This window comes from Mesoplodon bidens (genome assembly GCF_964165515.1).
Source record: "Mesoplodon bidens genome assembly, chromosome: 5".
Lineage (NCBI taxonomy): Eukaryota > Metazoa > Chordata > Mammalia > Artiodactyla > Ziphiidae > Mesoplodon > Mesoplodon bidens.
The window spans coordinates 32,636,629-32,654,764 of record NC_138161.1 but is presented as its reverse complement, the minus strand read 5'-3'; the positions used below and the strand labels follow the sequence as shown (position 1 = coordinate 32,654,764).

Below are 18,136 nucleotides of genomic sequence, written 5' to 3'. Positions count from 1 at the left end.
CTTTAATTAAATGAGAGCTACTGCCGCGAAAACTTGATCTTTCAATGAAAATAAGTCTACCATTCCTTCAGGTCATGAACTTTCAAGGATCTGTACAGTTCAGAACAAAAAAGTGAAAAGATTCTGTTTCCCTCTAGAATGTAAAATCCATCCATAGAGTAGGGACTTTTTCAGTCTTTTTCTGTGCACACCGTGCCTGTGACTTAACAGACATTCAATAAATATTTGTTGAGTGAATGAATTGCATTTGTACTTTGCTAATTTTGATGAAGATTTATTATTTGGTGTGATGTGAGCCAAAATGGGTGCCATATTCTTCGGCTACACGTTTTTGAATGTCAAAGTCACATCTTAAACTGATATGCAGAAATGGTTCTGTCACCTCCTTTGTCTCCATAATTTCATATGTTTTTCATTCTCATAATCACTTTTCCCCTTTTTCCATGATGTCATACTGATTATTTCTTACTATGTATCATCTGAGAACTTTCTCTCGTTTTTTTCCTTTTTAGGGACAAATTGTTTATTGTGAAATTTGAGAGACAGTGACCTTTAAAGAGCATTTTGTTGGTGAAAAAAATTCCGTATTTTGATACGTATATAGAGTAAACAGGGATTTTGGCCATAAACCACTTAGCTTGTTTCTGAGTATGACATTAGCAACACTTGCTCTGTCATCTTTTCTGAGCACTGTCTCCTCTAAGGCTATTGCGAAGAAAAAGGTGGCTTTTGAAGGAGAGCTTCTACTGTGGGCTTTCTACAAAAGAGGCTTGTGGGCTTTTTACAGTAGAAAAAAGGAATAAGAATATTTCCTCCCTGTCTCTAAAGCCATTATGTCCCCCTTTGGGGGTTTTTAGCTCAACCTCATAAAAACAAAAGAAAAAAAAAAGAAAAGCTCAAGAACAAACATTGAATTTCTAAGGCCTAGACTACTTCTCTTTAATCTAGGTTAGACTTGAGCTCCACATAAGACTAAAACTGTAAGAAAAGAAAACCCCTTTACATTTAGAGAAAGCATAAATTGAAGAGATGTCAAGTTCAAATTCAGAAGCCCTCCAGAGGGAGTGAAAGTAGCCCAGGGTGAATACAAGACATGAAAAGTTGTGTCTATCTCCAGGCAATTGTGACAGGGAGGTTGATTGTCTATTATATTAGTCAGAGAGATGATGCTTTTATAAATAATAGCCATTCTGCTGTGTCTACAGTAGACTTTGAAATCAAAATAGAGTTTCTTCCTGCAATTTTGTACTCAATTCCAAAGTTAATTCAGCCTTAATTTTCCCATATGGAATTCTTGCTCCTAAGCCTGGATTTCAGTGAAAACTGGGTACAAATGATCAAATCCAGAAACTACTTAAGGAATTTAGAAGTTCTTATTTCAACTGCATTGGGTTTTCTATAAACTTATGAAAGATCTGTGTACTGTTGAGAAGTTATTATTTTATTCAACTATTAAAATATGCATATTAACTCACTGTGAAAATACCTTTAACATGCTAGAATAATATACACAATATGTCAAAGAAAGTAACATGATTCCCAACAGCAAATGATAACTAAGAAAAAACACAAAGGAAACTTTTCAAAGGAAACTTGAGAAGTTATGTATTTTTTTCCTTTGAGATCAAATATAGAAAAATATTAGTTACTACAAAGGAAACTAATCAGAAATGAATACATTTGATAGCAGGAAACAATTATTAGAAATTCAGTAGCATAGTTGTTTTTGATTTCTGTATTTTATTTGTGGTTCATTTTTGAGGCACTATTGGAGTCAGTATGGGCTTAAAAATAATCTTCCTTTTCCTCACTCCTCATGCAATAAATATTTAATTTTGAGAATTGTTGTTGGACAACAGAACCCTGTGTTCCAATAGCAGTTTGGGGAAAAAAACTTTCTTAAATAAGGGTGAGTGTTTGATTTTCACCCCCAGTACAGATATGATTAGTTCTAACATTTAAAAATTAACCCTCATTTGAGAATTACTTCCTTTTTTTTGATATATATATATATATATATATATATATATATATATATATTTTGAAATCCCGATTCTGCTCTTTTAGAGACTCTGTCTGTATGTACTTCCTCAAGTATTCCATTCTCAACTCATGATTTCTTTGGTTTTTCTACTTGTGTATTTTTCACAGTCCTTAGTATGGTACTGGGCATCTAGTAGGCACTTTATATAATAAATACTTGTTACAATTTGAAATATGCATTTGAACTCCAACCTTCTGCTTGAGTGGTAGAAATGTCACAGTACAGTACAGTACGTCCCAGGGGAAATTCAAGCATCTTCTGGTGACTTTGATCCTGAGTGCTAACAGTAGGTTACATTGGATCAGATCTGAAGAGATTATCATCTCTGATGGCTGCCTGGTGGTCTGTGTTTGAAAGGGAACAGAGTAAAACCTGGGGCTGGACAGAGTTTCCTAAACTTAGATGAAGTTTGTTATCTGATCTTATCTGAACGTGTATATCTAAGCTTATCTGAAGCTTGTTAAATATGCAGATTATCAAGCATGCCCCTGGAGAACCTGATTTAGTAGATCTGGGTTAGAGCACAGAAATTTGTTCTTATTTTTGTTTTCAAGCAAGTTCATCAGTCTCTGGAATGAGGAGTTGCCTGCTGAGCTGACGGAAAGAATAAAGGGCTTTGAAAAATTGCTCTAGAGTTTGGGAATTACCAGGGCTGGACAAAGTGTGTTACAGAGAATTGTGTAGTGAAGAGTATAGACATTGGAGTCAGACAAAATGTAGTTGAATCCTATTTCTGTCATTTACCAACTGTGTGGCCTAGAAAAGGTTATTTAAATTGCATGAGTCTCAGTTGCCCATGTGTAAAATGGGTACAGTAATACCAACCTCACAGTATTTTTATAAGGATTAAATTAAATTATATATATAAAAAGCTTAACATATTTTCTGTTACAGAGTGTTTTATAAATAAAGAGTGTTGTATTCATATAAGCGTTATTATTAGTGATAGCTTTATCACTTAATTTTAATAATTATTTGTTATTTCATAAGAAAAATAGTAATGTTCAGATAATTCTAGACAGATAGGTCTTCCTTTGCAATGTAAATGAGAAATCTGAAGTAGTAATATAATCTTGATAATTTATTATGTAACAAATTATTAAAACTCTTCTCAAATATAAAGCATTACATTTTTATTAAAAAAATCTTTATTGCCTTTTAAACTAAATGTGTTAAATCTTGTTAGTGCCATCAAAACTAGTGCTAGATTTAATGTTGAGGTTTTGCAAAATAACTAGATAATTTAATGAAAATTACGACCACTTGGGAATAGAAATGATTCAAAACCCGATTACATTTTATGTGCAATGGAGTGTTATTGTTATGAAAAAATGTTCAGCAGAGACACAGAGACTCTGCAGTAATTTGACCTACTGAAAAATAATTAATGTCCATTACATGACCAATAAAAAATGGTGAAGTAATGCTGTTTGGAATGATCACAACAGAGAAGTGTTTCTGTTTAACTCCCAGTTAACCAGAAAATTCAGTTAACCTGAACTTAATATTCTGTCATTTTCTGGAATAATTCAAAACTTTATTACCTATAAATGTAAACCATCAATATTGTTACATTTACGCCTGATGTTTGTCTGCCTCCTTTTCCCTCCATACTGTAATAATATCTATGCAGCTCCTCAAGAATTCTCTTTGTAAACCTAAAATACACAAACAAATTCAGGCATCTTTTTAAAGACATTTCATCTCAATTTTGATTGATTACATTGTGATATTTGCATTTTAATGTCTCAATTTGACAAGTATTAGGATTGCTGGCTGTCACAGTAGGAATGAATTATCTTCTGAACTAGTGTTTCATATTGCATAATGGCCCCATCGTTTAAAGAAAAAGATATATACTGTAGTATTTATAACCATTTTATCGGTTGTGACATACCTATAAAATGTAAAGTCTAACTTGAACAAAATAGATGCAGTGAGGCACCCTGCCAGATTTTTTAAACAGTGTGCTATTGAAACTGCTAAAATTTATGCCTCTGCTTGGTGATCCGAGAATGGTTGCAGGTTTGTTTTACATTATTTTACCATCTTAATCTAAACCCATTAGGTCTTTATTAGATGCTTGCCAGGTGGGCCTTGAGGTTCTTCTTGGAATCACACGATAGTCAACATAAATTTTCCTGCTTGTTTTCATTTCTGAACCAATTCATAGTAATTTAAACAGTGGGTACTTTTTCTTTTTCTTTGTTGAAGGTAGTCTTTAAGAAAAGCATGGTGCATGCAGCCTCAAAACACTTAAAAGAAAAATAAAGGCAGAAAAATAACTTTATCATTCTATTAATAGCACAACCTTTAAAATTAGTAATTATTTATGATGACAATCATGTCTGTAGCTTTTTAAATAATTCCATTTTCGAGGTGTGCTCTTCTGAAAGAAAGATAGAAGATAAAGTCACACAGAGTTTAAACTACGAATTTCTCCCATTTCCACGTTTGTCCTCCACCTCTAAGATTTCTTACAATTCTTTGGTTCAGTGATACTCACTGCTTAAACAAGGCAAACTCGATGGCATTATTAATCTTTCCACTCCCTTTGCAACTTCACAGATAAAGCAGCTCTTATTACTGTCACAATTTCATTGACAAAGTAAATTTGTGACTCTCTATCACCAGAGTGATCGTGTTCCCATCGCTATGTCTGTCACAGGAAACCGAACTGAAAACAAACTTCCATATACCAGCCATTTCCCAAGCAATCTCATTTTATCTGTGCTGACTTGAACCATTAAGAAAATCTAATCCCATTTTTGTCTGTCTTTCTTACAATAGGCACTAAAAGACATTTAGTCCTCCCATCTCCCTCTAGCCCTAAGTGCTGAGCCAGTCAGACACAGGAAACTGGACGTTTAGTTCACACCCCACTGCACTCCTCCACAGGCCTCTCCCAGGGACCAGTTATTCTTTGAAGCTCAAGGAACAGTTGCTTTTCTGCCCTTTCAGCAACAGCTCTGTTAAAAGAAAAGGCAGATGCCAAACATCTCTAAACCAGGTGATGCTCTGTTACCAGACAATTGGGATTTCTGTGAAATCCCAGCTCTTTTCTCATAGGCGCTTATCCATTTTTCTTCCCTTGATGTGAAATTACTCCATTCTCTCAATTTCATCACCTGGATTTTTTTTGTTTTTTGTTTTTTTTCTTTTTTTTAGTTCTAAAATATGGTATCATGAATGATGTTGATATCTCTTTAATGTATTCTTGGCATACAATAGGAATGTGCAAATGGATCATCAAAAAGACGTGCATTCTATTCTGTTCTGAAGAACTATTATTTTGTCTGATGCTTCCCATAAGCATTATGCCTACTCTGCAGTGAAGGAAGAGAGCATTTCCCCGTTAGGATTGGTTAGCCACTGACAGCCTCTGGAAGGCTAAAACTTGAAGTCTGAGATTGATGTGAGACCGGAGAGACACAAGGCAGAAAAAAAGACCAGTGCAGTCCTTTGGCTGACTTAACTGCTACTAATGGAATGTTTCCTAGAGCTTCTCTCCTTGCTGCTGGTGAACTGCATGCCAAAGAAAATAAGAAAAAAAAAAAAAAAGAAAAAGAAAAAGGAAAAGAAAGAGAAAAAAAAAACTGCTGAAATATCTTGGGCACTATAGTTTATAATTGACCCCTAGTTAATATCCCAATGAACTAGGAATTGATCAATAGTTATGATTTCCAGTAAAACAAGAAGCAACAGTCAGAGGTTTGGCTAAGCTTTTAAGATTCTCCTAACCCAGCGTGTGAGTATTAATTCACAGGAAATAGTAGTGATGCAGTGAAAACAGGGGCAGACGAGGCATAAGAAGCTGAATTCTTCCATATTCTTCATTTCAGTTGATGGCAATGCAACCTGCAAATACACACTAGTAGGCAGCTTGGGTGCTGGTGGGGTCATGCTTTACTCTTCCATTTCTCGAATGTTAATCACCTTAAAATCTTATTTATTTTGCCTTTTAAATATTTCTCAACTCTCAACACCTCTCTTGTCTTCTTATCACTGCTTTATTATCTCTTGTGCAGTGAAACTTAACATCTAACCAGTTTCCTTGCCTCCATCTTGTCCCATGGAATCCATCCTCCATACAACAGGTACATTGACCTAAAACACAAATCGAATTGTATTAGTTCCATTCATGAAACATTGTCATGCTTCCTATCTCTCCAGATAAGGTTCAAAGTACTTAAATACTGCTCTGCCTGGCTACTTAGTCCGTCTTGCTACTCCCTTCAGGGTAGTAACATTATATTGTTTACATATTTTTTCATGTAAATACCACCATGGAGCTTATGTCTGGGCTTTTCTTTATGTTAGTCCTTTGGTCAAAAATGCGCTGCCCCCACTGACCCATCTTCTACTTGCTAATTAATCCTATCCTTGGATCCAGCTTAGGCAGGTATCTTGCAGGAAGCTTTGCAGGCAGTCCTCACCCCAGTGTCAGGTTAGGTATGAACATTCATGGACCTGTCGCATGCTGTTACCACCCTTATTGCATTTCAATATCTGCCCCATTTGACTGTGAGTTCCTTACAGGCACACTTTATTTACTTCACCTTCTTAGTCTCATTGCTTATTGCAGTCTTAGGAGCATACCTGGTGCTCATGTAACATTTTCTGTCTGAGTGAATCAAGGGCTGCCCTGATATATACTAGCTGTGGGATCCTGGGCAAGTCACTTAACTTCTCTAAGTTTTAGTATACTCATCTGTTGAAAGAAATGAATGTACATGGACTATAAACATCAAAGATGATAGAAAAGTTTTAAAAAGATAATTAACAAAGTACTTATATTCTCATAAAAGGGGTTTGTGGATTATGAAGTGCTTATGCAAAATGATGGTTGTTATGATTATTTTTCTCATCTCTTCTTCCAAAACAACTAAAAACCCATTAGAGTCTCAGTAATATTTACTTTGACCATAAAGATTTGAAATTTTGGGTTGCTGATTAATGTAGAGTTTGGTAATTGTTTTGCTTTTCTGCAATTATAATTTTCTGTGATTCCTTGATATTGAGGTCTGTCAAAATCAGTCCTCAGGGGCTTGCCTGGTGGTGCAGTGGTTGAGAGTCTGCCTGCCATGCAGGATTCATGCCCCGGTCTGGGAAGATCCCACATGCCGTGGAGCGGCTGGGCCCGGGGAGCCATGGTCGCTGGGCCTGCGCGTCCGGAGCCTGTGCTCCGCAACGGGAGAGGCCACTACAGTGACAGGCCCGCGTACCGCAAAAAAAATAAAAAACAAAGATTAAAGTCTGAGTCATGTGTGCATCTCCCATTATACTTTATATAGACACACAATAAATGCTTTTCAATAAACAATGACTATCAAGGTTTCTGTAATTGTGGTTTAAAAAAATGTCAATTTTTATTCTAGTTGCTTCAAGAAACAGAAAAAAAAGTTAGGTATAACAAAAAAATCTACATTAGGTAAATATACTTTTTTTTTAAATTAATTGTGTGTATTTGATATGCATTTGAGAACAAAATAGTTTTTTTATTAAACAGATCCATAATTAACATGATTCCCTTTGATCTTTAAACATAATTATTATCCCCCCTTATATGTTCAATGCTGCTAAATTTCCTGATAAAATGAATAATATTGAATCCCTTCACTGCACCTTCCATAAATATAATCCATATATTGGACCAGTTCAAACTAGAGATAAAAGTAATGTGGATAGATAGTCCCCAGTAATAGCTTCCATATAATTTAAAACTTTAATAGTCTTGAAAATGAATCAGAAGGCATATTCCATTAAAAGAAATGTGCATTTGTGCATTAAACATTTTCTAAGATGCGAAATAGCAACTTTGAAGTTTACCAAACCACATGTTAATCTCACACAATGCAACATGTCATGTTCATGGCTTTTTTTTTTTTATTGACCACTATATAATTATTTCAGAATGTAAAATTAAAATTTAAGTGAAAATTAAACAATGTAGCTTACTGTGGATTTTATTGCCAGTAGTGAGGGATAAACTTTAATAAACTTGCATTCAAAAACAAACTCTGGGGGAAAGAAAGCCTGTTTTGTAAATCTGTAGTTCCCATAAACAGCCTTCACCAGGCTAAAGCTTTCTATCAGCATATGAGATCTGATAGAGGGTAAGAGTCATCTGACTTTTTAGAGCTGGTATAATATCTAGACAGAAAAGAAGTAATGAGAGAAAAAACTGGACCTTTCAGTTCTGAATTTCCTTTCTTTGATGTAGACTTCATTTAAATCATTTGTTGGAACAGTTTGCTTAAATTGCTGATTTCAGAAAAGCTGGCAGTATAATAGTACATTGTTTCTGACCAATAACATGGTTATTTGAGTCAAAGCCAAAACTAATAGTGTCAGATGGCCCTTTTGCAGGTTCAAGTCAGGTTTACTATGATCCAAGATTTTAGTTAAGAACTGTGAATTCACTATTATGAAATGGTAAATAAAATGTTTCAGATTAAAAAAAAAAAAAGGACTGTGAGTTCAACGTTTTGATGAAACACATATTCTAAGGTCCCCAAAGCTTTACTGGATGACTTTAAGAACCTTGATATGTGTGTGACATGTCTGCCACACTCTGACAAGATATGGCAGACTGGTTCTTTGGGGAATGATTCTTCATCACATATGGCAGCAATCCACAAAGGCCCAGTAAAGTCAGTGGTACTAGAGTAAACAGTGCTTCAGGGATTGGGATACACACACACACGCAGTGTCATATATAAATTTACCACCTCCTATATGTATGTATTGCTACACTCAATGTTGAACTCAAGAGTCTTATTCAGGATGCCTCCCTTATAGGATTTGTTGTGGATTTTGTGGTTTTGTTGTTGTTGTTGCTTGTTTTGTAGTTAAAATAATGATTTAAAAAATTTAACTGAAGATTTGAGGAGCTAATGAGAATTTTCAAAAAAGATTAGTTATTATAGAAAGAAAACCCAAAAGACAATGTGTGATTGAAGACTTTTAAAGAGTCAGCATTGCCAGCTGAGCTCTTTGTGAACAGGCTGAAAGTCAAGTGCTATCAGCCAAGAGGTTTAATGAAGCCCCACTACAGAATTTAACAAGAGAATGATTTGTGAGAATGGCTTCCTCTCCTAACTGTTCTGATCCAGTGGCATAAATAGGATGCCGAGCTCCACTCCTGCTGGGTTTTTTTTATGCTATTTGATTTGATTGAGACCCAGCAGCATTATTATGGCCTATGATTCTTTTCCTTTTTTTTTCTTTTTTTTTTTTTGTAGAAAGGATATAAAGTAAAGAACTTCTTGTGCTCTTATAGCTTTTCAGAAATAGCCATTTTAACCCTAATGACTGTTGAAGATGTGACATTCTCTTAGATTTCTTTCATTTACTCATGAAGGTTTTGGGTTGATTTTAGTTATTTCAAACAAACTGATAAAATCTTAAAAATTAATCAAAAGAAAAAGCAATTCTCCACATGGCCTTCCTACAGAGAACTTGAAACAATCTCTTAATGTTTTTTGCCAAGCAAGTATTTGAGGAAATAATAGAGCAGTCAGGTACAAGAAATAATTGATACATAAGATGATTCTGTGACGAATAATGACACAATACCACACTAGTAAATAGCACATCATGGGTCTTCCATTATGTTCTGAGCTTTACTGTGATTTATTCATCTACATAACAGTGGATAAGGTTCTCTCGTTGCTCAGTTACATAGATGTATAACTTAGCAACTGTCTTTAGCAACCTACATTCTGAACTAATGACATCAACCTGGAGATATGTAACTGAGTTGTGTGAATCTACACAATCTGCATTACTCAGCCTGAGAATGAAATTTGAATGAAATAAATTAGATTTTTGCTCTAGTCATTAATGGGTAGTTCCTTTTAAAACATTAGATTCATTACCAACAATCTCACATAACTTTAAAAATTGGAATTATTTTGTGACATTGTGTATAATTTAATGTAAAAGAATTAATTATAAGTTAATTTACATTATGTATCCTATTTTGTCCAGAATTATTAGGACATAAAGTGATTGAGGTAAGTCATTGTTTAAGAGAGAATAATCATAAAGAGAATAATTTTAGACTAATTGACATCAAGGACACCCTTTTCTTATGATGAACCCTGGGTGAATTAAATATGCAAGATAATTGGAAAATGGTCTTTTTATGCATCCATATGTAACAAATTTTATTATTTGCTTGCTATCATTTTAAATGTTTTATAGGTATACACAGAATTGAAAATTACACTGAACAGTATTCATCCTTATAGATTAACAAATCATTTCAGTATATTCCAAACATTAGGGTCATCATTAGAATAGTTACACCAGCAGCAGCTGGTGTCCTTTGAGCCTTATTTCAATAATTTCAAAATATAATATGCTTTTTATTTCATTTTTTAAATGATTCTGTATAAATTGCAAGTTACTACCTTTTAATGTCATACCTAAAGTTTGTAAAATTGATTAAAATACCACGAGCACTTTAATTTGCTTTTAAACTGTTATTCTCAGGACTTGATAAATAATGTGCCAGTATAAACACACCTGTAGAAAATACTAAAATAAGTATAAGACAAAATGTAGTTGAGTAATTGCTTTATAACAGAATTATGAGAGTAGGAAAATCCATAAATGGTTGTTAAGGTTAGCTTTAGCTGTAGGACATTTATTTTGTGTGGTCAGTGTTATTAGGAGAAAATTTAGAGCATTGCACAGCTAAAACTGATAGAAATGACCATTTTACAAAGGTGCTTTTAAAAAGTTAACATGGTGGATGGTAGGATAGTCATTTCAAACAGTGTTCTTTTTAGGTCATTAGTAAAGAGATGAGGTGTGCTCTTGTGTTTTTTCTTAGGTTTTTTATTCCCCCCAAGTGTACTAAATGACTAAATATAATTGCTGATTGGTAATTTTGGCCCTATTTAGGCTTCTTGGAAATAATGGTAAATTATATAATTCCTGTGCTGGATTGTTGAGATTATGAATGTTAGACATGGATGGGGACTCTGTTTTACTGATGAAAAAACTGAGGTCAGAGATGTCTTTGTAATGTATGGCAAACTGTGAACATATACATTTGATACTTGACTGCATGCATTTGACATTTACGGTAGTTGTCCTAAAAGGTTGCATCATATCATCTTTCAGAGATGGAATTGGCTGTTTGGACATTGGTCTTTTTTGTTTGTTTTTTTGCGGTGTGTGGGCCTCTCACTGTTGTGGCCTCTCCAGTTGTGGAGCACAGGCTCTGGACGTGCAGGCTCAGTGGCCATGGCTCACGGGCCCAGCCGCTCCACGGCACGTGGGATCTTCCTGGACTGGGGCACAAACCAGTGTCCCCTGCATCGGCAGGCAGACTCCCAACCACTGCGCCACCAGGGAAGCCCGGTTTTTTTCTTTTTAATGAGAAAATAAAATATAGCATGAGTCATTTCCTCCCCTAAAACCTTTTTATATGTTTGAAACATGGCCATATGTGAAGCAGATTATGTACCCATGTTAATTTAATATATTAATACATACTGTGCATTTAAACAATATCTTTTTTGTTAAGGTATAATTGACATATAACATTATATTAGTTTCAGGTGTACAGTATAATGATCCTATATTTATATATACTACAAAGTGACCAGTGCAGTAAGTCAAGTTAATATCCATCACCATATACATAGTTAGAAAATTTTTTCTTGTGATGAGAACTTCTAAGATTTACTCTCTTAGCAACTTTCAAGAATGCAGTAGAGTATTACTAACTATATTCCCTATGTTGTACATTAGATCCTCATGACTTAGTTATTTTATAAATTGAAATATGTAACTTTGAACCCCTTCATCCATTCCACCTACCCCTCACCCTCACCTTAGGCAATCACCAATCTGTTCTCTGTATCTGTGGACTTGTTTTTTTATTTTTTGTTTTAAATTCCACATGTAAGTGAGATCATTTGGTATTTTTCTTTCTCTGTCTGACTTACTTCACTTAGCATAATACCCTCCATGTCCATCCATGTTGTCTCAAATGACAGGATTTCCTTCTTTTTATGGCTGAATAATATTCCACTGTGTGTGTGTGTGTGTGTGTGTGTTCATTTAGTTAGTTAGTTTACATTTCTTTATCCATTCATCCAGTGATGGGCATTTAGATTTTTTCTATATCTTGACTATTGTAAATAATGCTGCAGTGAACATGGGGTATGTATATATTTTTGAATTAGTGTTTTTGCTTTCTTTGGATGCATACCCTAGAGTGGAATTGCTAGATCATATGGTAGTCCTGTTTTTAATTTTTTGAGGCACCTCCATATTGTTTTCCACAGTGGCTGCACTCATTTACATTCTCACTAACAGTGCACAAGGGTTCGCTTTTCTCAACATACTTGCTAACATTCTTATTTCTTGTCTTTTTAATAATTATCCATTCTAAGAGGTGTGAGGTGATATTGTGGTTTTGATTTGCATTTCCCTCATGGTTAGTGAGTGATGTTGAGCATCTTTTCATGTGCCTATTGGCCATCTATATATCTTCTTTGGGAAAATGTCTATTCAGATTCTCTACCCATTTTTCTGATCAGATTATTTGGTATTTTGCTATTGAGTTGTATGAGTTTTTAATATATTTTGGATATTAACCCCTTATCAGAAATATAATTTGCAATTATTTTCTCCCATTCAGTAGGTTGCCTTTTCATTTTGTTGATGATTTACTTTGTAAATAATTTCTTATTGAAAGTTATTTCGCTTAGGTCATGGAGCCAAAAGATTTCAGAACCAAATTTACATTAGAATAAGATTGAACACTTTTTAAAAATTTTCAAACAAACAAGTCATGCAAGGTAGTAAAAATAGCAAGGATTTAAAGAGCTGAACAGACCTGAGCTCCAATCTTCCATGTCTTACCTGATGTGTGACCTTAAGAAAATTACTTAATTTTCACATTTCTCCCTTTGAAAAATTGGCATATTGAACTCTTTTCTACAGAGTTGCTGAGAAGGTTTCTAGTGTATGATCTGACACATAGTTAGCTAACATTGATGGCTCTTTACTAAACTGAGATGTAGAAAGGTTATGTGATTTATGCAGGACAGATCTGATTAATTTTGCAGAGAATCTTGATCCAAAGTTGTTTAATTTTATCATTATTGAATAATTTTATCATTATGCCATCATGTACCTTAACGCTGACCCTCCATGAGTTATGCCATTTGAAGGTAAGGGTTTCAGATTTTCAACTAAACAAATTCTTGAGCACCTTCTATATATAAAACAATATGCTAAGCACTGTGAAGAATGCACAGATAATATGACATGGAGCCTGCCTTCATGGAGCTTATTACAGCCTATTGATAAAGAGAGATATACATAGATGTCTACAGCATCAGCAGTATATGAAAAGTGGATTTGTACAGATAGGCCAGGGAGGAAGAAAGTGCTTTCAACTGGGTGATGGGGACACTATTGTCATTTGTTCACTCTTTCAACAGATATTTACAATGTGAATAATGTCCTCAACTTGATAAGTTCTAGAGAAATGATGGCAAACAAAATGGTTAAATACTTGCCCACATGGAGCTTATAGGCTAGTTTAAGAGACAGACATTTATAGAGTAATCACAGATGTATAATTTAAAACTTCAGTAAGTGCTCAAGGAGAAAAGTTAAGGTTAAGGTTCCGATAAAATTTAGTATCAAATTTAGAGGAAGCTCCTTGAAGAAGTATTTTTTTTTGAGCTGAGGGATAGGATGAGTAGGAATTAAAAGGGGAGGATCCCAGGGCACAGCATAAACAGAACCAGAAGTAAGATGGAGCAACATATACTCGAGGATGAGAAGAAAATCTATGGGGCTAAGATAGGGCAGTGGAGGAGGGGAAGGGATATGAGAAGACACTGAAGAGTTACATAACGAGGCCATGTTCGAGATTTTGCTCTCTATTTTAAGAGCAATGGGACCATATTGAAGGGTTTTAAGCAAAAATGTACTATAATCAGATTAGTTTTTTTGTTGTTTTGTTTTGTTTTGTTTTTTTGCGGTATGCGGGTCTCTCATGGTTATGGCCTCTCCCGTTGCGGAGCACAGGCTCCGGACGCGCAGGCTCAGTGGCCATGGTTCACGGGCCCAGCCGCTCCGCGGCATGTGGGATCTTCCCGGACTGGGGCACGAACCTGTGTCCCCTGCATCGGCAGGCAGACTCTCAACCACTGCGCCACCAGGGAAGCCCAGATTAGTTTATTTTTAATCACTGTGGCTGAATTGTGAGGTTGGAATGGAAAAAAGCAAGACATTAGTTCGGGTGAATGCTGGGGGATAACTTGTCCAGGGTGGTGGCAATAGAGACAGAAAGAGGTGGATGGAATGGAGAAATAGTTATGAAATGAAAGCTGTGGAATTTGGTAATGAATTGTGTCTCTCTCGGAAGAAGGAGAGGAAAATTCTAGGTTTCTGGCTTTCTAAATTGCCTTAGGGAGTATTACCACCAAAATTATGATCCTGAGATCCTATGTCTGGTGGCATACACATTATCATAGATTGCTGGGTAGCTGCATTTCAATCTCAGACTCTTTAGCAGGCAAATAACTAAGTTGCACCATTTAATAACTGCTTTTGGGGCTTCCCTGGTGGCGCAGTGGTTGAGAGTCCGCCTGCCGATGCAGGGGACGTGGGTTCGTTCCCCGGTCCGGGAAGATCCCACATGCTGCGGAGAGGCTGGGCCCGTGAGCCATGGCCGCTGAGCCTGCATGTCCGGAGCCTGTGCTCCGCAACGGGAGAGGCCACAACAGTGAGAAGCCTGCATACCGCACACAAAAAAACTGCTTTTGGGGACAGTGGGGACATTTGTAGAAGCAGAAGGAAAAGAAGAATGTTAACTTTTTCTGAGTACCTGTAATGTGTCAGGCATAGTGCAAGGTATTTTGTGCAGATAGCAAGGTTTCTCATTCCTGGCACTATTGACATTTTGGGTTGGATCATGCTTTGTTGTGGGAAGCTGTCTTGTGCGTTGTAGGATGTTTATCAGCATTCCTGACCTCTGCCTAGTAGATGCCGGAAACACCCCCCCTTCAGTTGTGACAATCAGAATTGTCTCCAGAACCACTGATATAAAGAATAAAGTGAGATATTTGAGCGGAGGGGAAAAGTTCATGGTATTTTATGTATCCATTAAATATATTCTAAAAATGTTCCTCTTAATCACTCTATTTTTATGTCTGAAAAGTTGAAAGATGTAATGACAGGCTCTTATGTTAAACTCAATCTTTTCTCTAAAAAGAAATCATACCTAGTTTTAAAATATCTTGAGAGTTTTTAATTGTTAGAGATATTATCATTCATGAGTATCTATGCATATAATTTCTCTGGTGTAACAGTGACTGGGATTTGTCAGTTCAAATGTAGATACTTCACTACTTAAAAATTTGAGTGTTCCTCTGTTTTAATAAAAATGTGTTTCTTCTCAAAAAAATCTTGCAACTCATTACTTTACTCCATTCATATTCTTCTGGAATGTGGTATTTACAGTTCTAGTCTGTCAGATTTGTTAATTGAGCCCTGCTGTTCAAAAAGCACTGTGTATGAGAATGAAAAAAATCACATCAATTTAAGGATTCACTACAATTTAGCTACTAATAATGAAAATGAATATCTATGAATTAGCAGAAGAATTCCATAGTCAGGGTGATTTCATTTGTAGCCCGTTTAAGAAAGCTGCTGTTCTCTGATATTTGTTAGTAGGATTGGTCCTACTGTTTGTAAATTTGCTTAACTATGAAATATTCTGTAGGGCCATTCTAAGAGTTTAGAATACTTAAATTATTTTAGACACAAATACTGTGAAATCTTCTGTCATCACAATACAAATAATTGTGTAGCCCATTGCTAATAGTGAAGAATCTCAGTACTTTAATTTGTAAGGATAAACTCAAATGTTTTTGCCACTGTGCTTCAAAAATTGAGATTTCAATGTGGAAATAACAAAATTGTAATTTTAATGTTGTCTAATCATGCAAATATTTTACTTTCTTGGAATTTCCTGCTATCTCCTGGATTTATCATATGAGCTATGTGTATAAAGTACTGCATCAACTTTAGGTAATATTAACTGAAAAGAATATTTTCCAGGACGTTTTCTACTAGAGTATACATTTGGGTATACATAAGCTGAAGGAAAAATATTGGAAGCAGAGGGGTATATCTGTTGTCTTGCTTTACCTCTGAATTTCCATAGTCTTAAAATCATAGCGTAGAAAGCACTTTAAGAGTCAGCTACTCTGTTTCTTTACCAGACAGCGTTATATAGCTAAACTGTTGTGGCCAAATGGAAATAAATCCCATTTTTAAAGACCTCTAGAGACATCACAGTTGGCAACCAATTCATGGTTCAGTGACCTTTACTGTTAACTGCTTCTTTTCTATACTTTTTTCCTAAGTCGTTCATGCTATTATTTAGGCCCATTATCTTCTCTTCTGGCCTAAGTAGTTATTAAGATTGGCTGGTCCCTGTATTTATTAGACATAATCTGAAGACTTCTTAAGTATCTGCCCAGCTAACTTATTTTCTCAGACCAAAAAAAAAAGCCTTTTCCTCTAGCTTCTGTATAATTTTTTCAAACATTTATCATCTTTTTGACTCATGTCTCCTGAATATGACAAGCAGATAGAAAAAATGAGTTTTTCTTTCTCCCTTCCTCCCTCCCTCCCTTCTTTCCTTCTTTGCTTCCTTATTTTCGTTTTTGTTTCTTTTCTCTCTTAGCTTCTTCTCATTTATACCTGGAAATTATTGTCTGAACAATGCACATTCTTAGAACACAAAAGATTTCAAACTAATTAGATAATCTGGAGCCCTTTGATGGCACATTCAAGTGAGGAAGGAAATCTCTTATTCTAAGTGCGTGTATGTGTGTGTGTGTTTGTGAGAGAGACAGAGAGAGACAGAGAGAGAAAAAGAGGTTAAATTCTCCCAAACTTTTTGAACAGTTCTTTTTCTAAAAACTGTTAGTCAAGTGTATAATGTTTGTATATCTCCAAATATTTGGAAGAAAGCTATTCTTTTTCTTTTTTAGACTCAAAAGAGAACCAGGGTTTTATAAAATTATATAATTAACGTGTATTATATATATGTATTATATATATATATATATATATATATATATATATATATATATATATATTTAGACTTTGATTAACTTCTCTTCCTCCCCCACCCAACCCCAAGAAAATAAAATCTAGGTGAAAACAGTATGCTTTGTATACAAACTCAACTTTGTGGCAAATTCTCTAATCCCTCATGCCTTTCCAAACTCCCTCCAACATAAGGAAATTTAAAGCTGTTCCTGGAGATGGACTGTAATCTGCACAATGTTGCAATGTTAAAAAAAAAGAAAGAAAAACTAGCAAGGTTTTCCTCTTTAAAATATATATTTATTTTTTAAGTTTTTTTTTACCTTCCTATTTGACACATTTACCTTAAAAAGTATTTTTGTTAAGATATTATTCTCATGCTTCAAAAGAGTAGTATTTTATTCAATTTATACTGAGTTCAAGACAAGAAATGATTAAAATTGGTTCACCCTTAAGAAATGATTGCATTACATTTTTTCCCAAAAAGGTGAACTTTGTAAGAGCCTTTAAGTCTGTTTTCTTCTCACCTGTTAGTTTCCCACATCTTTTTAAAACTCTAGCTAAATATTCTTTAAAGATTTTTAATGTTATGAAGAATTCTTTAAAACTATTTTTATGTGTAGGTAGTAATGATTTTAGACTAAACAGTTTATGATAGTTTAAATGTAAAATCAAATAGATTCTGTGTCCTATTGCATATAGTTCTCCCCAAACTGATTAACTAGTAGGGAAATTTGTGCAGACATGGATTTAGTCGAGAGACCTGGAAGACAGCCTTTGGTTAGTCATCTGTGACCTTGAGAAAGTTATTTAACAATTTAGGTTCTCCATTTTCTCATGCAAAAAGATAGGGTTAGACTGATAAGTTCTAAGGTCACTTCCAGAGCTAACATTTTATTGTTTTATTGTTTTATTAGAGATAGAGACAGACAGGCTTTTTGTCTTTGTTAGGGAGAAAGGGGAGCTGGGGTAGAAGTGCTCCCAGCCTTT

The 18,136-nt window shown here is 35.0% G+C and overlaps 1 protein-coding gene across 1 annotated transcript in view; it reads left to right on the top strand.

The window, feature by feature from the left end:
• Positions 1-18,136, top strand: part of ROBO1 (roundabout guidance receptor 1) — a 401,385-nt gene that overhangs the window by 282,738 nt on the left and 100,511 nt on the right. The window lies entirely within an intron of this gene.